Source organism: Bos grunniens, chromosome 9, assembly GCF_055505025.1.
Source record: "Bos grunniens cultivar Pamir isolate PY7600 chromosome 9, Bosgru_T2T1.0, whole genome shotgun sequence".
Taxonomy (NCBI): Eukaryota; Metazoa; Chordata; class Mammalia; order Artiodactyla; family Bovidae; genus Bos; species Bos grunniens.
In genome coordinates this window covers 16,015,965-16,031,700 of record NC_141173.1, presented here as the reverse complement: position 1 = coordinate 16,031,700, position 15,736 = coordinate 16,015,965, and the positions used below count along the sequence as shown (strand labels likewise).

The following is a 15,736-nucleotide window of genomic DNA, read 5'->3' as shown; positions in this document are numbered from 1 at the left end:
CCCCAACGATCGCCTTACAGTTTGTTTGTTTGTTTGTTTGTTTTAAGACTTTTCTATCCAAGAAGGTTGATCTCAGAAAGCCTAATTGAGGGGAATATTGCTTTGGTAAATTGCTCTGCTCGAGGCAACTGCCACTGCTTCTTTTCTGATTTTAAAAACCTGAGTTCCAAATCACACTCGGCGTTTAAGGGCTTCCAGCAATAATTATGTCTGTGTCATGAGCAGCAGTCCTTAAAAGGGTCTGCCGTTTCCCCGCAATCTTTTCCGGGGCGAGCAGAGCCGTATCCACTGATAACCCGGCTGCCGAGGAACTGAGCAGAGCCGGCTCCAAACTTCTCAGCTGTTGACAGGCTTGACTTGCTGAGAACACTGGTTAAATATAGCACACGCGAGCTCAGCTCCTCGACAAAGTCATAGCTCTGACAGTGCTGTGAAGGGAGCAGAAGACGAGAAACCTAATCTCAGAAACCCAACAACACCTAGCAACAGTTGAAAAAACTTTTAAACAAAAGTCTGGGTGGGAGAGATACAACAGCCTCCAATTGCTGCTGATCGGGATTTCAGGGAGAAGGAGCCGCTTTCCCTTCTCTACTACCCCGTTTCCTGCATGACTTCAGCTATTGGCTAGTCCTAGGAAAGAAAAGTGGGAAAGCTTTTTCCTCTGTATTCTTTTGGGCTGGATGGTTTTCCAGGACTCCAGTCTCTCTTGGGCTGTGGGGCAAGCCACTGGGTTCTTCAAAGGATAAGCTACCTCCGTAAAGGACTTACCTTTGGTTTAGACGAGCTGCCTGCCAGTCAGGTAAGACTGAAATGCACAGCTACTTAACTCTCTTAAGACATTTCTGCTTCCACAAGAAGAGAGCTCTCTCTGACTCTGTGTTGTCTGTTTCCTTTGAGTCTCACTGTTCCACTACCTGATAACACATTTGAAACTGAGGACAATCACTGGATTGTTTTTTAAAGAATCAGAAAGTCATCTCTTTCTCAGAATTACCCGATCGCTTTTTAAACACAAAGATCGTTATGATGCTTTAATAGCCATCAAAATATTTCTGCCAAGTGATCATTTTCTGGCAGGTAACAGAAATCTGACAAAGGACAACTTCACAGTCCTTTCGCAGTGAGGATGGCTAACCAATGGAGGGGATATTTTCCCTAGAAGCAAAAGCACTTTCATGTAATGAAACTCGCTGAGCAGCTCGTGCGGTAAATGAGAGGGAAGTCCTGTGTGTGTTTGTGTTGCTGTACTTTCGCCCTGCCGCTTCTCCCTTACCCGCCGTCTCTGATTACACTGGTACACCTTGTGCTAGTTCTGACCTCGTTACATTACAGTCACCCCAAGCGCTTCTGACGAGGCACAAGATATGCCTGGTTTCAAATCACTGCTTTTGCAGTTGTTGAATATAAACTATGCAGGAGAATGTTATTTTGTGTGTGTGGTTTTTGAGTAATTGCTTGTATACCGATAAGATAGATCCTGATTTTTAAAACTCAAATTGAGTGTGTTAGAAAAATTCTTTCTTAAGTTGCACATATTTGAGTATGAATGTGTTCACCATAGTGTGAAGGACATCCTCTTTTCATCTGTTGCATTGTCTTTGCTTCCAGGACTTGCCCTGCAGTTTTATCAGAATTGCTTAGAGTGATCAATATCACACTGACTGTGACAAAAGTTATGGCTGCACATTGATGACGTGGTTAGTTGATAACTTGTGTCTGTAGTTGGGTTGGATTTGCATAAGAAGTTTGTTCCTCTAGTTGAACATGATTGTTTGAATATTCTAAACCAAGGAAAATTTCCAAGAAGATACAAATGCACATTTAAAAAACCAGTTGAGTCTATTTTGTCAACTTTAGAGAAATAATTTACCCAAGGCCAGTTTTGAACACATTGTTGACCAGAATGTATCAACTCTTCCAGTAAATGTTAAGAATGTTAAGAAAAACTAATTAAAGGTTGTATATCATATGCTCAGAAAAATGAAACAGCACATCATTTCAGTATGTATTATATTTCACGACTCTGATTGTGCCATTAGTTTACAAAGTAAATGCAGCTAATCATGTATTCTGTTGAAACTTGGTGTCAGAGAATGAAACTTCTAATACTTTGGTGGAGATGCAGCATCTTTGTCTTTAAAGAGTTTTGAAAAATCTGAACTAAATGCTTTACATTTTTCTTGTTTTGATCTTAGGAAGGGTCACACTGTTGGCTTACAAATGTATGTGTACTGCCAAAATCTGCCAGTAGTAGATTTTGGAGGCGGGTAATTTCTTTTGGAGTTGGTGGAACAGTGTGAGGATAATGGAGTGCAGGATTTGGCTCTGAGTGAAAGCCATGTTTCCTGATGGACTGAGTTTTGAGTATCATTGTCTTCATGACTGTAAGTTTACCCTTGAGAATCAAAAATAGCTCAGGTTAGAGCACGTGCTTTCCTCCAGTATATGAACAATCGACTGCATAGATTGTGTTCTCTTGTTCACTCAAGTTCACATTTCCGTGTTATTTTGGAGTCGTCCCTTTCCCCTTCACCATAAGAGATTTCACTGCTGTGTCTCCACCACCGTAAGATCTATTCCCTTCATCCTGGGTCTGGTGTGTATCATGACAGTTCTGCTGCACTTCCCCCCCTCATTACCATGCAAACCACCTTGCACACGCTGTGGTTGTTTAGTCGCTAAGTTGTGTCTTTGACTCTTTTCCACCCCATGGACTGTAGCCCCCTAAACTCCCCTGTACATGCGATTTCCCAGGCAAGAATACTGGAGTGGGTTGTCATTTCCTTCTACAGGGGATTTTCCCAACCCAGGGATCGAACCCTCATCTCCTGCTTGGCAGGTGGATTCTTAACCACTGAGCTACGTGGGAAGCCCCCCAACTACCCCATGACTGTGGGGTTAATTTTCCTGTGCTTGTCTCTTCTACTCCTCAGTTATCTTCTTTGACTTCTAGTTGCTGCCAAACACCTAGGCTGGGTATTTTGAAAACCTTCCATCATCTGGCACGTACTTAACTTTTCCAGTCTCAGCTCCCACTACTCAACAACAAATGTCCCTCTGCTTCAGATAGGTCAGATTTCGGGCCCTTCTCCAAACACCTGCATACCGTGCCTTTCAGTGCCCCGCCTCTGCCCATCTTGTGCCCTCCTGCCTGGAACACTTTTCCTCCCCTTTCCTGAAGACACTTTGTCCACTATTTAAAACTCACAGCAGTGGCTTCCCCTTTCACGGTGATTTCCTGGGGCATACCTGTTAGAAGTGATTCCCTCTTAGTTTGGATCTTTAGTGCTCTATTAGAACTAGGGTTTTTTGGAGTGGGGTTTGGGTTTCCCAGGTCGCCCAGAGGGTAAAGAATCCACCTGCAATGCAGGAGATGCAGGTTCAATCCCTGGGTCAGGAAGATCCTCTGGAAGAGGGCATGGCAACCCACTCTAGTATTCTTGCCTGAAGAATCCCCATGGACAGAGGAGTCTGGCAGGCTACAGTACATCGGGTCGCAAAGAATCAGACAGGACTGAAGTATCTGAGCTCGCATGCATACGCAGAATGGGGTTTACCTCTTTAAATTCAGAACAATTTTATGAAAGCGACCAGGTACAAGGCATTATCCTAAACACCCTTTGGCTCTGAAGCTGTTCCGTGCCATGCGTCTTGTGGATGTTCTATGAACAGTTTTCACTCTGGATTTCTAATGATGAGCATGAGAGAGCGTATAGATTAGTATAAAATTAAGACAAGCCACTATAAATGCAGTTAATAGCTTTTTGTCTCAAAAATTTCTCAAGAAAGGTCTTCATAGTTTAACGAGCACAGAAAAATTACAAGTGATGGTAACTATGCTCATATACTTGATTGTGGAGATAATGTACACCTCAAGAAGGAAATAGGAAGGGGGACATATAAAGACTATATGTATGTGTGTGTATGTATATATATACATATATATATACATATATGTAAACATACATGCGTCTCCTGTGTATATACTTAGACTTCAAAATACTGTGACTTATCTACTTTTATTGTCTTTTGGTACCAGATTCTATTTATAGTTACTTTTGGCACTGTTCATTTAAGTCATAATTCCTTCCATTTGTGGGTCATCATGAATTAAAATCCGGCCTTGAACATTAAAATGTTTAAATATCGTGCTTATCTTTTAAAAAATTTCCCTCGCTATTTTAAAGAGAGACATTTCTCAGTTTTATTTTAAATCACTTATAGCCTTTCTGTGTGAGATAAAGTGTGAATCCTGATTTTGAACGAATGTTTTTCTGTGTTCACCAAAAGAAAAGCATTCTCTTTATATTTTGACATAACCAAGGAAGTTAAAATTACTCTTTTAAATGGGTGTTCAGCAAGAACCACTAGGGGATTTTCCCAATGAAATTTATGAGGCATTTAATACATTCATTTAACAGTGCTTTCTTGGTGGTTATGATTTTTACTTATTCTTTTAAATGATTTATTCGTTTGGCTGCACTGAGTCTTAGTTGCAGCATGTGAGATCTTTAGTTGTGGCGTGTGGGATCTAGTTCCCTGACCAGGGGTTGAACTCAAGCCCCCTGCACTGGAAATGCAGAATCGGAGCCACTGGACCACCAGGGAAGCCCCTTACTTATTCTTTAGAAGTGAAACTTTGTGGTAAAAGATACATTCTGCTGCTGAGTCACTTCAGTCGTGTCCGACTCTGTGCGACCCCATAGAGGGCAGCCCACCAGGCTCCCCCGTCCCTGGGATTCTCCAGGCAAGAACACTGGAGTGGGTTGCCATTTCCTTCTCCAATGCATGAAAGTGAAAAGTGAAAGTGAAGTCACTCAGTCGTGTCCGACTCTTCGAAACCCCACGGATTGCAGCCCACCAGGCTCCTGCGTCCATGGGATTTTCCAGGCAAGAGTACTGGAGTGGGGTGCCATTGCCTTCTCCAATACATTCTAAAGTAATGCTAATTATCTTTTTTGAAAGATGGGCATTTCTTCACAAAACAGGTACCCTAAGAAACAGAATTTTATAGAGCTTGTTTAATCAACATTTTCACTTATTTGTCTCCTAACATGTAAGTTTTAAAAAAGCATTATCATGGGAAGTGAATGGTAAGCTTAGGTTGAGATCTACTAATATTTCAGCAAAAAAGTTTAAAATTGGTAACACCTTATTAGAAAAATAACATTTAAAAACCTGCAACATACATTTGTTTATAAATTAATTATTTTAAGATATACAGCAATAGAATAAAAGCTAAGCTGATAAAATACATTTTGTTTCCTTAAAAAAATATATGTTTTGTTTCCTTATACTGTGTCTGAGTTGAAGAGCTAACAGAAAGGTTATGTCATGGACGTGGAGGTGACAGGAAAGGCTAATTGCATAGGGAAGTCAGATGGCCTGGATTCAGATTTCAGCTCACCATGCCCCTGGGCAAATTACCCCCTGTGTCTCAGTTTTCTCATCTGTAAAATGGGAATAATAATGCTATCTTCCTCAGAGTTATTTGGAAAATTAAATGAGTTAATAAAACTTATATTTTCCCAATACGTTTCAATAAATTTAAGTTATTCTTTCTCGATTACTACGCCTTAAATATAGTTATCATTTCCTCTGTCAAATCACATTCATGGATCATAGGAAAGGTGGAAGAATATATTGTTCAAATGTGGAATCCTGTTAGTGACATATTTTGTGGCTGAGTATTCTAAGAAGACCTGATTTGAGCTCCAGCCAATAGTTTAGTATGGAATTTATATTTCAGTCCCTCCCTTCTCACTCAGCAGTGCGCTGTCTTATAGAATTATTACTAAGAAGGCCAAGAAATCATGCACAGCATAGACGGTACCCTGGTTTCTATATTTGCAGTTGGAGATAAAGTGTGTTTATACGTAGAGTTTGGGTGTCTCTTTTATAGCCAACGGTGCTTGGTAATGTGTGTAAGGGAGACTTCCTCCTTCAAGGAGGGATATATTATTAAATTTATCGCTCTCTATTTATTCCTTTAGATGTTTTGTTTTACTAACCTAGTAACAGATAAAAATGAAAAGACTGAAAAGGTCATTTTACACTACGTTCAACCTCACCAAATACAAGTGGATTCTTGCTGTTTATTGCCCTTAATCCTAGTCATTCTTCTTAAACATGACAAGAAAGTATATTCCAAGGCAAAAAAAAAAAGTGTTCCATTATAAAGATGTACAAGTATGTTATGGGCTGCTTATTATTCTGTGTATTTAACTTAACCAAAAATATATGAAGCACTCTTATAAGTGGAGAAGTTTCTTAGTAACTTTAGTGCCAACAAACCTTATGCGGGGTACTTACAGTTTAGACCTATCCATTTAGCTTTATTTTTTGTGATCGAAAGGATGAGTTTCTAAAAGATAAAGCAAACTGAATTTCAGAATGATCATTCTCTAGTGAAGACCTTGTTTTAGAAAGAAAGAAAAAGGAAAGGAAGGAAAGAAAGGGAAGAAAATAATAAGAGAAATTTGCTGGCTTTATAGAATACATTATAAAGCTTCTAGAGCAAAAATATGGGAACCTCAGGAAAATGTACTGGATCATGTTCTTCTTTTTCCTTAAATGGTCAGTCCTATTCAGAGAGGAGACAAGGCTGCAGGCAGAATACAGCTTTCCTCATGATGGCAGCTAAGGCAGTGTAATTTCAAAGGCTAGGCAGTGAGTTGTGTAAGAACTCAGAATTAGGAAAGTCCAACATGAATTGGGCAGCTCTAGTTGGCTTTTGACCAGCTGATTGCAGAACTTGAGAAACTCCCAGCAAAAAGATGAAGAAACACGATATTAACCAGCACTCTAGTCCCCGAGAGCTTTGTTTAAGCCACAGCAGCACTGAAAAGTCAAGAGAAGGTTGGTGTTGTGTTTCCTTTTTGGGAAATAGTGTCAACGTGCATAATATTGTGTGATTTATGTGTTCCCGAGGTCTGTGAGAGACAGACTTTAACAAGAATTTTTAAAGCTAATGCAGAATTTATCTCAAGTGGTCTGACTTTCATTGAGCCCTTAAGGTTCAGGGACTTTTCTGTTTTTGCTTTAATGCTGTCATCCAGCGCCTTCATCAAAACATAGATGAGGATGGTTTTTGCTTCACTGGCCAAAGACCTATGTCTACACTTGAAAGTAGTTTATTTTTGCTTTTTCAATAATTGTAATTGCAATCTTCCAGTCTTTCCAACAGAGAAGGCAATGGCACCCCACTCCAGTACTCTTGCCTGGAAAATCCCATGGACCGAGGAGCCTGGTAGGCTGCAGTCCATGGGGTCGATAAGAGTCAGACACGACTGAGCGACTTCACTTTCACTTTTCACTTTCATGTATTGGAGAAGGAAATGGCAACCCACTCCAGTGTTCTTGCCTGGAGAATCCCAGGGACGGGGAAGCCTGGTGGGCTGCCGTCTGTGGGGTCACACAGAGTGGGACACGACTGAAGCAACTTAGCAGCAGCAGCAGCAGCAGCAGCACTTTCCAAGTTACTTTGAAGTAGTGAATTATCTGTTGCTTATCTTTGTAAGGAAAAGGTGAAAGAAAGCCATGAAATGGACATATTAGAGTTGGCCAAATGCAGTCTTTAAAAAATGATTTGCTACAGATTTAAAGCCAAAAGACAATTTGATTGAAAGCAGTAGACTACTGACATCACCAAGACAATCAAGTTACTGCCAACTTGCCTTGTTTATCTAAAAGATCTTTGCAAAAATAAGATTCCCCCCCTACCCTGACATACACATGAGTCATAGACAATACAGTAATAGGGATAAATGAACTTTATTTTTCTTTATATCTCTTTAATATACTTATGTCTTCAGTAACTCATTTTAGGGCCTGCTTCTTTGACTGAGGCACCACAGCACAACAGGAAAGGAAGAGGCATTGCTGAGTTCATAATGCTATTTCAGTGTGGCAGCCTAAGTACACGAGGAAATGACAGCCCGGGCCTGTATTTGGAGGCTTGCAGTTACTGTGACGACAACACACACTAATGAAAAACAAAGATGGTCTGCCTGCCAGTGCAAGCCAGGAAGACTTCTGCCAGCTCAGATTTTTCCTAATTATTCTATAAGTCTTGCAATGTGACACTGGAGATATTCAGGGCTCTTTGTGTTTCATTAACTGTTTAGTGAGTGACACATGCTTCAAGGGCAGCCTGGAATTTGGATGAGGGCGTGGCCTTTACACATAAGCTTGACTTTCACATGCTGGCTTGATAGAGCTCATCTTCTGGTTTGGATGCCACCAGGCCAGTTGCTCTGGTCCCAGCCTGCTTGTTTGGCCCTCAAGGAAGCCAGCTGCTTTGGTAGAATTTACTCCTCGGGGGCCCCTCAACTTCGGTGACAAATCCCCACCTTCCATATTCTGTTCATTCCATAGATAGTTGCCCAGAATGCCAGGTGTTCCAGCTAATGACTGGGACATCTGAATCCCAATTGTTTTATAGTGATACAAAAGACAATATAATGATAATAATAGGTACTTTTTAATATACATTATCTACATAACGTTTTACGATAGAGCTGTGCATAATGATTTAGTATGCGTAAGTGATCATAATAATAGCAGACACTGGAGATTATTCTGTGCCAGGCATTTCGGATGATTTTATTTACTCCTCATAACAGCCTGATGAGGCACTATTTTTATCTCTTGTTTTGTGGATTAGAAAAATTAGGGCTATAAATGACAAGTAACTTGATGGTAGGTTTGAGATTCAAATCTGGGCAATTTGCCTTTATTTAGTCCATATTTTCACCACTTTCTTGTAAAGGAGGCAGCTGTTCAAGGAGGATCTGTACTTCAATGACTGTGAGGCTGAAGCCCTTTACCTAAGATCGGGACTTGAACCCAGCCCAAAAGGCATAGTAATGAAGCTCCGGTTCTTATGTCTTATCACAGAAAGAATTCAGTGGGAGACAAAGTGATAGGTAAGAAGTAGATTTATTCATAGAGAAACACACTCCACAGGCAGAGTGTGGGCCATTGCAGAGGGCAAGTAGAAGGCCATGAAATGTGACATGGTTAGTTTTTCTGGGCTGGGTAATTTCATAGGCTAAAGAGTGGGAGGATTATTCCAATTATTTTGGGGAAGGGGAGGAGATGTCCAGGAATTGGGCTACTGCCCACTTTTTTGGCCCTTTGATGGTGCCTTGGAACTGTCATGGCACCTCTGGGTACGTCATTTAGCTTTGCTTATTCAGGATCAAGGTCTGGTCGACATTGACTTGTCTGACATCTTGGACTCGTTTGATTCTAATTGTTTTATGTTGTGTTCTTGGGCTATGCCATTCTTTCAAAAGTTGTGCCCTGCCCTCTTCCCTCCTGTTTCAAGAGGTTTTGGTGAGATGTGACCCTGCAGGGGGTCAGCTGCCCCTGCAGTCTGAAGTCCGAAGGACAAAAAACAAAGAGACTCAAGGTTGAAAGTCCATTTGGGGCTCTTCTCGTGAGTCCTGAAGTGGAGCCGGAAGCTGCAGTGGCCACTGGAATTGGGCAGCTCAGGAGGAGATAGGCCTGGGGTCTTTGGAACACAGAAACTCTTATTCCAGTGGCGATGGCACAATGCAGTGTTCAGCTTCTACACTGCTGAGATGTTTCTCTGAAAGAGGAGGCCTTGGAGTGTTTGAATTTATGGTCTATTATGTGTGCTATCGTAGCCAAATCCTTTGATGCTGTTGGAGGTTTTGGTATGTTGTTGCTCCTGTTGACAAGTTAGAACTCCACCTTCTATTGTCATGAAATGCTCTGCAGATCTCTGTCTTGGTCATGGGCATTCCATTTGTTAAGTGGTACAAGAGAGAGTCCTGCAACATACTTATTCCAGCTGCTGGTAGCAGTAATTCTGGAAGAAGCCTTTGGTGGTGTGTGTAAGTTAGTTGGGGGAAACAGTGAGGAAGGGGACAGAAAGTCACATTCTGTATAAGATCTCTTGTGCATGCTAAGTCACTTCAGTCTTGTCCAGCTCTTGATGACCCTAAGGACTGTGGCCTGCCAGGCTCCTCTGTCCGTGGAATTCTCTAGGCAAGACTACTAGAGTGGGTTGCCATGCCCTCCTCCAGGGAATCTTCCTGTTGCTGGGATCAAACTGGCATCCCTTATGTCTCCTGCATTGGCAGGTGTGTTCTTTACCACTAGCGCCACCCGGGAAGCCCATGAGAGCTCTTACTGGCTCCCAGCGACTTTGCTTAGGTAATGAGTTGTCAATCTGGCAGCATGTTGTTCCTTCTGAAAACCAGAGAGCATGCTGTAGTTTAAGGAAAATTACCTGATATCTTACAGTCAGTGGTTTGTTACAGTGGAACAATGGTATGAGATGTTTTATTGGTTATTCTGTTTAATTCCTTTATCTTTATTCAAACCAAAAGTTACCTGAAAGTAGTACAACACTGTAAATCAACTATACCCCCCAAAATAAAACCGAGAGTTAAAAATGATGCTAAAAATCTGTCTGGATAGAATTGGAAATTCTGAGTTTATGTTTGCTTGTATGGCACTTAACTTTTGCATTGTCTGAAGTAATAACAAAAGGAGAGCAGCTCTAATACAGTTTTGATGGAGAGGATAATGCTTTGCATTTTCTTATGCTGCTGCTAAGTCACTTCAGTCGTGTCCAACTCTGTGTGACCCCATAGACGGCAGCCCACCAGGTTCCCCCGTCCCTGGGATTCTCCAGGCAAGAACACTGGAGTGGGTTGCCATTTCCTTCTCCAATGCAGGAAAGTGAAAGTGAAGTCACTCAGTTGTGTCAGACCCTCAGCGACCCCATGGACTGCAGCCTGCCAGGCTCCCCCGTCCCTGGGATTTTCCAGGCAGGAGTACTGGAGTGGGTTGCCATTTCCTTCTCCAATGCAGGAAAGTGAAAAGTGAAGGTGAAGTCGCTCAAGTTGTGTCCGACCCTCAGCGACCCCATGGACTGCAGCCTTCCAGGCTCCTCCATCCATGGGATTTTCCAGGCAGGAGTACTGGAGTGGGGTGCCATTGCCTTCTCCATTTCTTATGCTAGTAGCCATAAATACTCTACTTCTTCAGTGTATCAAATATTCTAGGTGGTGGGATTGAATATCCCAGGAAAGTGAATGTTTCATGTGAAGTAAACATATAGCAGAATGCGTCCCTAGCGTCATGAGAAGTTCTATTCTCTAAATTACAAACAGCATCTTGTCACAACTATACTAACACACCCCAGCCCCTGCTCCTGCTTGCTCAGTGCTGGTGAGCACCCAGGACTTGTGCACTACTGACTTGACAGGCTAAACACCTGGAGCAAATACACTCTCTGCTCTGTGGCAGGGATCTAGTTAATCCAAAGTAGAGGCAGTGATACATTTCATCAAGGTGTTCTTTTTCATTCACATGATCTCTCCTGACTTTCTTACAACAAACCAAGAATTTCTCTTTTGTCCTCCCTGTCTTTATGTAAAAAGGTGTAACAGTGTCAACGGAGGGAAAGAATTAGTGCTTATATCCTTTGGAGAAAAAGGGCTTCACTGGTTGGCTTCTGGAAGTCCTTTTTTTTTCTCATTCAATTATTCTAAATTCCTCCTGGCTCCCAAGCTATGTGATAATTAAGACATTCTGTGAGGCTTCTAGCTCTTGGCACTGCCATACCTGGTCTCATTTTGAGCAGGAATGGGGGCTCTGAGTCTCAGATTGTTGATGATTAAGCAGCTTTGGTCCTGGGGTCACCCGTACCAAAGAGAGTGGAAACCACTAGACTCTGAGCTCCCTCTGGGTCATCAGGCCCTTAAGTCTGCGGTCCTGAATGCTCTGTGTCCAGCAGAATCACTTGGGATGCTTTCAAAATGCAGATGTGCAGGCAGAGCCCCAGAGGTTCTGATTCAAGCTAACCTGAGTGGATGCCCAAGGACAGACCTATTTTAGAAGCTTTTATTTGATTTTAATGTACATCCAGGGTTGAGAACCAGTTATCTAGCACAGTCTTTTCATTTTAAAGAAGAAAGTATTAGGAAGGGGAAAGAGAGGTCACTTGGTGGAAGTTACAGAGTCCTAGTCTATTAACTTTTCTATCACATGATCATAATAAACAACAAAGTAGCTGATATTTAATGAGTGTGTTCTATACATTAGGCACTAACAAGGCGGATATGAGGTAGATATCCATATGCGCTACATTCTACAGATGAGGATGCGGAGGGAACCGCCAAAGGCCCTCCAGCAAGCAGGTGGTGGATTTGTGATTAGAGTCCGGGCAACTGGACTCCTCAGCTTGTGCTCTTAATCTTTTAATCACTTTGCTGTTCTGGAGCCAACTCTGAGAATGTAAGGTGTTGAACGGCAGCTGCTTCCCTGTCTCAGCATCAGGGGTCTTGTGGCGGCTGGCCTTGGTGCTCTGAGTCCCACTAATTGGTCCGCTGCTTGACTAGAGATTGGGTCCTTGCACTCTTTATTTTCCCAATAAGTGGGCCAGTTGGAGGCAACCCAGTCTCTTAGGGGCTGTTCCAATGTATTCCGTTTTCCCCAGTGACTGTTTCTTTCATTCTGTCTTTCTTTTGCAGACCAATATAATCTTTTCTGTCTTAACTTCGGACACATAGTTCTTACCTTTACATGGAAATTCTAACCGCAGACTTTACTCTCTTGTTCAGACCTTGACTTTCCCCCTAATGCTGTGAGTTTGGCTGTGTTCACTGTTTTCCCTGGGATTCCCCCAGTCTGGACTTTCATACCACCCCCTAACTTCTCATGACATCAACAACAGGAAGGGATTAATCACTTCACTTCTATCGCAGCAGGTGTGCTGGAAACAAGCTGGTCTTTCCCATGGAATTGATTGGCCGGAGGGTCATTGTATTCCAAAGACCTCTTGAAGTCTACATTTTTAGGTCATATATATGGAATTAATTTTCTGATTGATTCTGTAAGTTTGAAATTCTATAGAGAAGGCGTTTTCATACCTTGGGGAAAATCTATATGCATTGTCTGTTGAATGAATTTTACCAAGTTGAAAATCACCAATGGCAAATTCTGTAGCACCTATTTCTCAGAGCAATAGCAAGTCAACAAAAAGTAAAGATTTATTAAAAATAGTCCATGATAAATATTTACATGTAAATTTAAAACACTAATGTGATAAATAGATCCAGGTATGACTTGGACTCTTTTTAGCACGTGGCACAAAACAAGTACTCAATAAGGTAAATCTGTTAAATATCATGGAATTGAGGAATAAACATTACTGAGCAGTTTTGATCAGTAACTGGATGGAGCATAATTTTATAAAAACATGAGAATAACAATCTGTGACCAACGTCGTTTATTTCTCTGCTTCTAAACCTTTAATGGCCACATATTGTTTTTCTTACAAGTTAAACATCAACAGACATCTTAAATGTTCATTAGAGCATCAGAGAATAATGAATCCTTAACTGAGTGGAAGCGAAGCTAGACTCTGTAGCTGTGATTAGCATGATACGTGTGTATTTCCAACAGCCGACTAGAACTCTTACTTTAAATGTAGTGGCATAAGACCTAACTATCAATGCAAGTCGAATAGTTCCTCATCTCTTCACTCATGTGCTGCAAAACTCATAAAAAAAAAACAAAAACCCAGAACCGGGCTCTTATTTGGTTTACTGGCTGGAAATGTTCTCATCCTCGGAAATCTATTTTGGAGTCAGCATTGCTCCCCTCCCCTACAAGTGGTAAAGCAACAGCTGCCATTTAATTAATGTTCTGCTGACAGCTCCAGCTGATGAATATCGCTGAAGTTCTCTATCAGCATCAGTACTCTCTGCATTACCCCAAGAGGAAATATTGATTATAGTTGCCTGATTTTGCCTTATTTCACCATAACTTTCTTTCCTGCACTACTTACTCCGAATTCCAATGATGCTGTTATTTACATCACCATTCACATCTTCCAGGGAATAAGGTCCCAGCGGAACACATGTGTTCCTGATGATGTATTGCAATGGAATCTCCCCAAAATGAACACGTGAAATGTTGAACTCAAAAAGAGGCGAGGACTAGGGGGAAAACCAGATGAAAGTGACTTGTGGTTTCCCAGAAAGTGAAAAATTTTGTCCTTTTGAGAGAGAGATTAGAGGGGAAAAAAAAGCTCTTGTTTTTCCACATAGTATGAATGTATGGTTAAAAATCTTACAATTTGATTTATATCTGGATTGTTATTCTGATTTCTGTTCCCAGATGTTTCATAGGAGTTGTGGGGCAGGGCTTCCCAAGTGGTGCTAGTGGTAAAGAACCAACCTGCTGATGCAGGAAACATAAAAGATTCAAGTTCCATCCCTGAGTTGGAAAGATCCCCTGGAGGGGATGGCAACACACTCCAGTATTCCTGCCTGGAGAATCCCATGGACGGAGCAGCCTGGCGGGCTTCTATGGCTCACAGGGTGGCAAAGAGTTGGACACGACTGAAGTAACTTTGCACTCATGCACTCGTGTGCTTAGTAGCTCAGTCATGTCCAACTCTGTGCAACCCCATGGACTGCAGCCCTCCAGGCTTCTCCATTCATGGGATTCTCAAGGCAAAAGTACTGGAGTGGGTTGCCATGCCCTCCTCCAGGAGATCCTATTCTTGCCTGGAGAATGCCATGGACAGAGGAACCTGAAGGGATGCAGTCCATGGGGTCGCAAAGAGTTGTGTAGCATGCATTGTGTGCAATTAAAAGGATTTGGGCCGTATGAAAGCAACTGATTCGGAAGTGAGAGGCATACAGTCCACTCTAAGACATGAAGAACATATCTTAGGCTCCATCAGACAAAGCCTACGCACGTAGCTAACTAAGAACAGGTACACAGGCTCCAAATGCTGTGGCATTAAATGACAAGGAGTTCAAGCTAACACCTGGCACCTGAGGATCTAACCTGAGGTTATGGGGTATGCTGGTAGGCAGGTGGGGCAAGCCTTTCCGCAGGACCAGGGAGGAAAGCAGGAATGTGGGGTTCAGGGACAGAATCACCGTGGAGGAGCAGTCCTAGAGACTCTAATGCAATGTTGGAACAATTAAGATGATGTTAAATTCCAGAGTCCTGGGCTAGAGCTCTTTGTATCCCTCCTGTGTCACATTTAGTTTGTAGTGTTCGCCCACTCACTAAATATTACTGAAATTTGCCTGTGTCAGGGACTGAGCTAGGGATTTCATACAATGGTGAAAAGCATATGGTCTCTACTCTCTACCTGGGTTCCAGGTAAAACCAATGGCAATTTCAATGCCAGATGACTAAGGAGTGAAGGGGATGGTGGAAGCACTCACCTGGTTTGGGGTGGTGAGTAACTGACTCAGAGATCATAGATGGGGGTGATAAAGTGACTCTCGCTGTGAGGAAAGGGGACCCTAGAGGCTGAAAGCAAGATAGGAACTGACAAACAAGGTCTAAGGGAAGGCAGAGGAAATGAATGTGACTGAAAGGCTCAATAACTGATTTGTTTCAACAAGTCCACATAGCTTTACGAATGGTGGGGCGCTTATAAGTTGCATTCTTTCCACATATATGATAATTTTAACGTTTTTAAGAATAGTGTGATAAAGAGGATGCACACATTTTCATCACACTTAAAACTGTTGTGGCCATAATATGCAAGCCAAATATGCATCTTGTGGGCTAGAAAATTCTTGATGCCCAACACCACCTACACCCCAAGCATTCTTTCAAAGCAGCGACCAATCTTAATGGGAATCTCCTGGCAGTCCAGTGGTTAGAACACTGTGCTCTCACTGCCGAGGGTGTGGGTGCAATCTCTGGTCTGAGAACTAAGATC

At 42.1% G+C, this 15,736-nt stretch overlaps 1 protein-coding gene across 4 annotated transcripts in view; it reads left to right on the top strand.

The window, feature by feature from the left end:
• Window positions 1-424: 424 nt before the first annotated feature.
• Window positions 425-15,736, top strand: part of FILIP1 (filamin A interacting protein 1) — a 221,638-nt gene continuing 206,326 nt past the window's right edge. For all 4 annotated transcript variants that reach the window (XM_086316832.1, XM_086316829.1, XM_086316833.1 and 1 more), the window contains exon 1: window positions 425-799. The gene's annotated coding sequence lies outside the window, so the exon portion shown is untranslated. The remainder of the gene's footprint in view (window positions 800-15,736) is intronic.